The following is a 9348-nucleotide window of genomic DNA, read 5'->3' as shown; positions in this document are numbered from 1 at the left end:
GGAACCAAAGTTCATGTCCCAAATGTTGTACAACAAGACACCAGTTTTATGTTTGATCCCATTGTTGATTGTCACCTACTCAAACCAAAAAAAAGTCAAAAACATTTTTTGGTCAGCTTCATAATTTTTTGGTGTAGTATATTTAATACCAAACAACCATGTTGGTTATGTTCTAGATATGAAATACATAACAAATATGTATTTAAACATGGATTATAAATTACTATACAAATCAACCATACGACACATCTTTCTGATTAACTTCTTTGACAAATGTGGTCGGCAGTGATTATAATACTGTAGCTGTTTTTTTTTTTTTTTTTTAAATCCTAGTTTACTGCTTTAACAGGACAGCCCGTGACCACAATCTCATTTGTTTAAATTGTATATAAATATATATTTAGATGGTAAGTGAGACCCAGTGGCTTTGGGGTGCTCCACAACAAGCCATCTCTAGACAGTTTAATGCTACAGTAAATAGACCTTCAGTAAAAAGGGACAGGTTCTGCAGAGTGTCAGTATATTGATTTATGTGAGTCTATTTAGATATTTCCAGGTGATTTCACCCTGTGCTTGAGATATTTAAATGTCTTTTTGTTAACCCCTTTCTCAATAGAAAGTTTCACACAGAGTCTCCCTAATATATAAAACACCTGTCTCTAATTGCACAGTAGTGGAGAGCAATCAGAACCTGTTTTCAGGCGGAGTTGTCACCTGTCAGCAGTCCTAATTGTATGCTATTTCATAGGCTGTCAGATGTTTTCTGCTCCCTGGCAATGTAACACGTTGACAAGAAAACGGGGGAAAATGTTACATTTAAAGTGTCAGTAAAATTATATAGACACAATCTGAAAATACTGGAACATACATTTTTGTTTAACCCCTTCTGTAATCGTCTGTTGAAGGTATTTTACTTTATTCATGCTGTCTAGTCTTTTGGGGGTCAAGACTTTTTGTAATACACTTTAGTTTAGGGATCCATTATGAGTGGTTCTATACAATCTATAAACGTGTTATTAATTATACTATTAATAGTCTGTGCTAAAACAGATTTAAAATAATTAATATGCATAAGCATTTTAAACAGTTACCAAAATCTGTTTTAGCACAAACTTACTCTCTACACCATCTGGACATTTTCTGTATGCAGTTAAGAGGAGAGCAGTTTCATTTCAGAAAATGCTAGACTGGTCACACATTCTAAAAGCGGATGACGCATTTGCAAAGACTACTCATTTCCTTTATGGATAAATTCTAGTGATCAAAATCGCTTCGGCCTGTAAATAGGGAGGAAGCACACTGTTCCTGTAGAAAGTGCAAGTCCAAGAGCTGAGCTGAGTGGGTTCATGAAGTGTATCAGAAGGGATGTTAATAGTTTGAGTTACTTAGTGAGTTGCAAAGCTCAGCAATGAATGTATCATACATTTATGAACCCTAAACAATTGACCATTAATAGATTACAGGTCATCTAAAGATAACAGCTAATCAGTTATCAATTACATGTTTAAAAATGACATGGTAAATCAAATTCTTATGGCCATTCCTGCGTTATTAAAATGGCATGGTAAATCAAATTCTTATGGCCATTCCTGCGTTATTAAAATGGCATGGTAAATCAAATTCTTATGGTTATTCCTGCGTTATTAAAATGGCATGGTAAATCAAATTCTTATGGCCATTCCTGCGTTATTAAAATGGCATGGTAAATCAAATTCTTATGGTTATTCATGCGTTATTAAAATGGCATGGTAAATCAAATTCTTATGGTTATTCATGCGTTATTAAGCTTGCGCATATTTATTTCCGATAGCTAAACTAAACGATGCATCAAGGGAACTTTGAGAGGGTATCCCTCATGAGCATTAAAACCTCAGATTTGATCCACTCGAGACTTATCTCCTGTAGTCGATGCACCCTGTAGTTTCTGATTAATTACACGAGAAGACGATATTAACCCCATTAAGTCTAGAGATATCGTCGTTGGTTGAAATATTATTCTATTGTGTTGGTATTTTTTTATTTTTTTATTACAGTATCTCCCTATTATAAAGCTCATATATCTCAATGGGATTATCAGCTATCCCTTCTGACCTTGCCAGGGCAGCTGTCTGTGAAAGACATCTCTTCACTGGCACTCTTTACTCCTATTTTTAAATGTCTAAGTTGGTAATTGTGTCAGTGAGATGCTGCGTAACCGTGGGGCACCTATTGTACTTATCTACAGTCATTCCTGCAATCTTGGATTTAGTTATAAATGAGCTAGTCTCCATTGCTGTGACTGCTGTATCTAGTATTAAATAAAGTACCGTGCAATTTAAACTTCTCCATGTTAGCCTCCAACTTTTCCATGTTCTGTAATACTTTTGATGTGAAATCATTTTTATTTCATTTTCTTTAGAAATGTGTCATCTCTGCAGTGCATTGTGGGATCGTAGTCCTGGGCAAGGTGTTATGTGGGATTAAACTCGACAAAGAAATACAAATCCCAGTTTCCACAGCGGTAAGTAGTGAGTTACGTTTAAGGAACGGTCACATTTACTTGACGAATCAGTTGCTTTTGCTTGTTTTATGGCCTAGGTACGGCAATAAAAAATGTCCCTTCCAACCGGTATTGCCATTGATTGGTACTCTCCATGTTCTTTCATTTCAACGTGTTGCTCTATAGATGATCAGAGAGCAAACTTACTGAGAACTGTGCCATTTCCTCTTACCATGTACTGTACAGTTCCTTTTTCGCTGACAAAGGCTAGTTCTAGAGTTCACACTTTCCCTTTATTTTTTTCTCTATACTTTGTCTCTGACATAAATTCAGCCCATCCAAAACTAAATTAATGTGTGGTAGGTTTCTTCCCTTCCTATACACCAACTGCTCTACAGTACTGAATGTTTTCAATTTGGAAATAAAATGTGTCTCAGGAATCCTTATGACTACAGTCTTCATTTTTTCTTTCAACTTTTAAATAGTTTTGGATCTATTCTCCATATCATTTTCAATCCTCAGTCCTCTAGATGCTGTTTTGTATTTCCTTTCTTGGACGGCTTCAGTAAACAGCCGCTGAATCACTTCCCTTCATTCTAACTCTCCCTTCCCACATTCTGGAGAGGAAGGAGTGGCCAAGAGGGATGGGAAACAGTATCAACAGCGGGGGATACTGAGGACATCAGTCTGTCCACAGGGCTGGCTCCCAGCAGCAGATTACAACCAGGCCTGGAAGCTTTAACCTCTGTTTAACAAAGGCAGATGGGTCAGTTCCTACAGCGCCAAAGTGATGTGATACGTTTCAGTTCATTTTGATAGCAGCAGTAGCACAGACTCGGTTACCATTACTGTGTGTGTATATACTGTACGAGCAACAAGCATTTTAAAACAGCATCATTCGAAAGGTGGTGCAGCCAGGAAATGCAAAACCAGTTATTAATAAAATAATTACAATTGAAGAGCAGCAGATTCCAGAACCACTGTTTAAAACAAGTCCTAAGGTAGTCTGTAGCCAGTGCTTTTAGAATTATAACTTGATTCACATTTAAGACCAATAACTTATTTAAGACCGTAGCACGGGTGAGGGTGTATAACCAGGGTGTTTTAGAGAGGAATAATGGGGTCCAAAGACCCCACAGTAACAATTTGGAACCGCACATTAAATTTGGTCTAAAAAAAAGTTTTTGTAAATGTTGTTACTACAGAATATAACCCTTGCAAATGATATGAGCTGTGTGGTCCAGTGGTTAAAGAAAAGGGCTTGTAACCAGAAGATCCCCTGTTCAAATCCCACCTCAGCCACTGACTCATTGTGTGACCCTGAGCAAGTCACTTAACCAGCTTGTGCTCCGTCTTTCAGGTGAGATGTAATTGTAAATGACTTTGCAACTGATGCACAGTTCACACACCCTAGTCTCTGTAAGTTGCCTTGGATAAAGGCGTCTGCTAAATAAACAAATAATAATAATATGCAGGCATTTGCTATCGATAGAATGAAGCATTGATGTTAAAAAGTTTGATCAAGGATTTATCTAGGATATAAAACTAATATATACTTGATTTTACATTTTTTTTGTATTGTGTTATTTATTTATTTTTTCTGAGATTGCTATGGGATGAAATTACCAGACAACCCCACGCATACAGCCCTGCTGTAATAAACATTTAATTATAATGGCCTGATTTACCAAGATGCAAATAGAGAGCAACTTACTGTCTCATAACTATGCCTGTCTGTAGGGCACTTTTAATCCTCTCTAAAATAATTGTTTTAATTTAGAAAAACAAATGATATAACAAGCTGCCGAAGTTAGACCATTAGTCAATCTCCTCTATGAGGTTGTAGTAATTTCTGCACATTTTATTTTAGCTCGTGCTTAATTACAAAATTGATTGATGCTATTGTTGATATCAGAAAACAGCGCAAGGAATATCATCATCAAGTAGGCTGCTAGTGTGTCACAGGAGGTGGTCATCTCATAGACTTGGAGTTAAGCGTTACAAAATAAACCTTCCTCCTGCCTGTTTGTTTGTTCTTTAACTCTAAATTAATTCACCCCTAGGGGTGATTTTTAGGCCCTGTCCACACTATACATTTAAATCATATTAGTTGCTTTTAAACTGGCTTAATTAAAAGGACCCACCTCAGGGAGTCGTCTCGAGTTCAGTTCTAAATTTGGTCACATCAGGTAGTGTGGTTTTTTGTGTAGCCTCCAATATCCCAAAATGCTCTTTGATATTTGTGGTGCGTGGACATTGCAAATATTCAGAACAGGTGTCTGAAGGAGTTGAGAACGACTATCAATACAGCCTCACTGTATATCATTTGAGGCTTATGTTGTATGGATATCTGGAACAATTAAATTGATGAAGTAGAACTTCAGAGTTCAAAACGAAATGCGCAAAGCCGTAATGTTCATTCTAAGCTCTATGTCTTCCGTGGGCATGGGCATCATATTTGCAAGGTTGTAAACATAAAATACAGTGCATGGTGGGATACTATTGTATTAATTTCCACTGTTAATTGCGCTGCTAGGAACTGTAACTGAACTATTTTAATAGTGTCTTTATGTATTAATCAACCAATCACTGGTAAGAATTTGTCAAAATCATGAGTACTTTTATTTGTGTGATTTATAATAAATTATCCATCATATTGTAATGAAACGGCACCTCAGCCCATTTAATTGAATGGAAAGACAAGGGCTGGACGCAAAGCGCAAACCATATGGTTCAAAGCTCTGCAGTCGAGAGGGAAGTACGGGTCTTATGCTGATCTCAATATTACTAACTAGGAGGAGATTCATTACGGTATGTAGAGTGTGTTATTATAATAGAAATCATTTTAAGCAGCCAGACCCTCTCGCCCAAACTGCACGAGAAGACATTTCTTATAACAATAAGAGACACCGTACACATGATGTATTCAATTATATTAAAACTGACCTCACAGAGTGTAACACCCCCCCCCCCCCCCCTTCCCACCCCCCTTCTGCCTGTATTGCAGCTCAGCGTTATTTCTGTCCAGTAGGAATGTCCGGATCAATTACATCAAACGTATCCCTCTCAGGAAACCTACAGTAACCAGCCTCAACAGTGACACCTTTTTAGACTTACCTACAAGCACCCCATCCCTGTATTATTTAATTACATTATCTGTATCCACCTCTCCCAGACATTTTATCAACAAATAAAAGATACAGAGCAGTCAAATTCCTTCTCAGTTATACTGAAGTTTTCGTCAGTTAATAGCTAGTTTATCCACCCGTATTTCTGTTAACCTTTTGACTATTATTCTCATCTGGGCCTCACACTGGATGCTGAAGCTCTGCTTGTCCCTGTACTGAAGCTACAATGAGTCATCTGGCTTAGCAGTGCAGTGAAAGGTCAGCAAGGGAACATGGAAAAAAGAAGTGTGTGTGTGTGTGTTTGATCTCAGTCTAAAAGAAGGCCTTTTCTAAACCACTCTTTTTCTAGTTCATTCAAACTCTCTATGGTTTGAATAGTGAAGAGGGACTTTAGGGGAATTCCAGGCTTACACAGCTGCCCAATGTCTCTGCTGAGCCAGTGAAATAATAACAGGAATTGAGTCCAACAGTGCACTGCTGTCCAGAAGTGAATAATCCTGACTCACTCTACTATACAGTACATAGAGGTACACTGTATGGATGACCCTGTGAAACAGAGGGCCATGTGATTCTTGGGATGCTCAGTTACAGTTTTGAGTTGCATTGAGGGGCAGCCATGAGGCTGGTATTATTAGGGAAAATGGTTTCTAGAAAGCTGAAATGCAATTTATTTAACAACAAATAAATACCACATTTTCTTAAATTTACAACACAAAAAAATATAAAATTGCATTTAAATAATTTGTAATGAATATCCTCCCAGAGGCTGATAAGCTAATAATACTTACATCTGTATAAGGCATAAGGATCATCTACAGATCTTATTCTTTAGTTATATATAATGCCAAGTCATTATATAAAGTTTTGTGAATACGTTTAACCAAAACAAACAACAACTGTTATAAAGATAACTAATGGTTTAGGACATTTTATGCAGCATTAAATAATTACTTAATAACATGTTGTATAAACGTTATGCTCTCACACACCGCGCTGAGCTCAGGTGCAACACATCTCAGACCTCCCACATGTTTGTAAACTAATGTATCTGTGGCCAGAGCTGAGGCCTGCAGGGCTGGCTTTGTTACGGCCTACTCATGTTTCCCATGAACTTGATCAGTGTGAGCTGTCAGCCTGTGGTCCAGACCCCTCCCCCTGTCACACTGCGTGTATGTGTGCTTCACGCTGGACTGGGGGGTGGTGGTGTGCAGCCTGCTATTTTTAGCCCCTTTTCCTCTCCATTCTCCAGCACACAATGAGGGGTAATGTCCACCTCTCCAGTGGTCAGTGGTTCTATTTTAATCACTCTCGTCTGCTATTCTTTCGGGTGTACAGAGCGAGGTGCTTAACGCTGTGCTATTTTTGCATTGCAGACGGCTGATGTAGCCCAGCCTCTCACATAGTCTTTCTTGTTTTGTTTAATAACCACCCCCCCCACCAGTTACCGGAAGCTCTTTCCTAATTTAGAAACTTTCCGGCTGCTTTCACTCTTACTTGTTTGTTACTTTGTTTTTTCCTACAGATCTTTTTTTTTTTTTTTAGTTTTACAATCGAAAAAGCTTTTATTAATTAATTTCTTGCAAAAAAAAAAAAAAATAGTAATACTGATTAACACAGTTGTCTTTCCACACAACAGTAATACAATTACATCAATCTTAAAAGTCTCCTGGATGTCTAACAGCAAGGTTTGTACAGACTAATGTCGGTAAGCATTAGATACAGTACTTTGTATCAGTAACCAGTGTATAGCACTGGAAGACTACACGGAATCTATAGGAAATAGCCAGTTTCAGTGGCAAATGTTTAAAGATGTTGTTTGACCTGTCTCTGTACAAAAGCTTTTTCAGTGCAGGATGATTCTTCATAGTGGGGGAGGTTAATTGAACACCATTGAGAGGCTTTTATTCCGTTCAGTACTGTAAAGCACTGCAGAGCAATTTTACAAAGGTGACTGTTTTTACCATATATATTGTTAGTAGTTTGGAAAAGGCTTTGATTATCATTGTTTGGTTAGATGTTTTTAGTACATCAGTGTCAGTATATTCATTTACTTTGGGACTCAAAGCACTTTTGCTTGTTTTGTTTAGTTTTTACGGCTAATGCAAATGAGTGTATGCAATTCATAGTGGTGGAGATAATACTCTTTCCTTCTAATAGACACATTTTCCAAATCCTAAAAATAGCCACTGTGATACAACTTCTGGCAAATGGCCAATTACCCAACCCATTAGTCATCCCACTTCATTTTCTCAGATTCCTAAAAAGTATATAAACTACATTATCAGACTTTGGACCACATTACCCCAACCCTGCACACAGACAACTAGAAATAACCCTTAGATTAGATTAATAACACAAAACACATCAGAAACTCTTGGTTTAAATGGTGTAATATTACCCTGTGTCTGATTTTGTGAATAAAGCAGACACTGATAACTTAATGAAAACTTTTAATGAAGCTTAACCTTTTAACCACTGGAATATTCTGTTTTCAATATTCCACAGTCTCCCCTTCAAACTAGTGTAACTACTCATATCTCTAAACTGCATCATTATTATTATTATTATTATTATTATTATTATTATTATTATTATTATTATTATTATTATTATTATTATTATTTATTTCTTAGCAGACGCCCTTATCCAGGGCGACTTACAATTGTTACAAGAGATCGCATTATTTTTACATACAATTACCCATTTATACAGTTGGGTTTTTACTGGAGCAATCTAGGTAAAGTACCTTGCTCAAGGGTACAGCAGCAGTGTCCCCCACTGGGGATTCAACCCACAACCCTCCGGTCAAGAGTCCAGAGCCCTAACCACGACTCCACACTGCTGCATCATGTGAAAGGTAGACGCAGTAGCCTTTGCAGTTCGATGGTATTTCAATACATCATATCACATTAGTTTAGGAATCCATTGTAGGTGATTATATATTTGAAAGATGCAATAATATATTCATATAACATGCTGTAGCAAAAACCATTTCAAAAGTGTGCCAACAATACCATTGCAGGGTCACTGTCACTCATCCCTTTTGAGCCTTCAATTCACAAAGTGACTTTATCGACGAGGAAGGAAGGACAGAAGGAAGGAAGGGGTTAATCTGAATGCTACCCTTCTCTTTCATGCTATGAGTAGATGAGGGACTATGGGTTTGTTCTGAATGTAGGCTCTTCAACATGGGAATTGATGTTCTTGCAATTACCAGTACCAAGTGGCACTCTGAAACATCTTTTAAAAGCTCTAGCCTCATTTTCCTTAAAATGGTTTGTGGCAGAGCTTTCTCCTGCAGTAATTTGTATTTCACAGAACATTAGGAGAAACACTGTTAGCTTCATTATTCCAAATAATTGTGTAGCATATTGATTACACTTTTAGCTCTCTTTTTCCGTCATGTTGTAATTTTGTTACAAGGGGGAAAGTGGAACCACAGTTATTTTTTTCTTATAATGTTTTTTTGTTGTTGTTTTTGTTTTGTTTTTGTTTTGTTATTCCCATTATAGAAAACTTTCAAATGCAATTATAGGTGGGACTTACACAGGATGTGTCTAGGAGATGTTTTGCCTGTTGTTAAATGTTTCAAAGGCCGTTTTGTCCCAGCTTCAGCTTTACTTCAGCACCACAGCCCAGGAGACAGGTCGCTTCAAATGACCAGATCGTCTCAAAGGCTTTGTGATGAGCGTTACAGCATTTCTATCGGCTCCCCATCAAAGCTGCCAGTCTCCATCTCCT

This window comes from Acipenser ruthenus, chromosome 22 (assembly GCF_902713425.1).
Source record: "Acipenser ruthenus chromosome 22, fAciRut3.2 maternal haplotype, whole genome shotgun sequence".
Lineage (NCBI taxonomy): Eukaryota > Metazoa > Chordata > Actinopteri > Acipenseriformes > Acipenseridae > Acipenser > Acipenser ruthenus.
Note: the sequence above shows the minus strand (reverse complement) of the source record.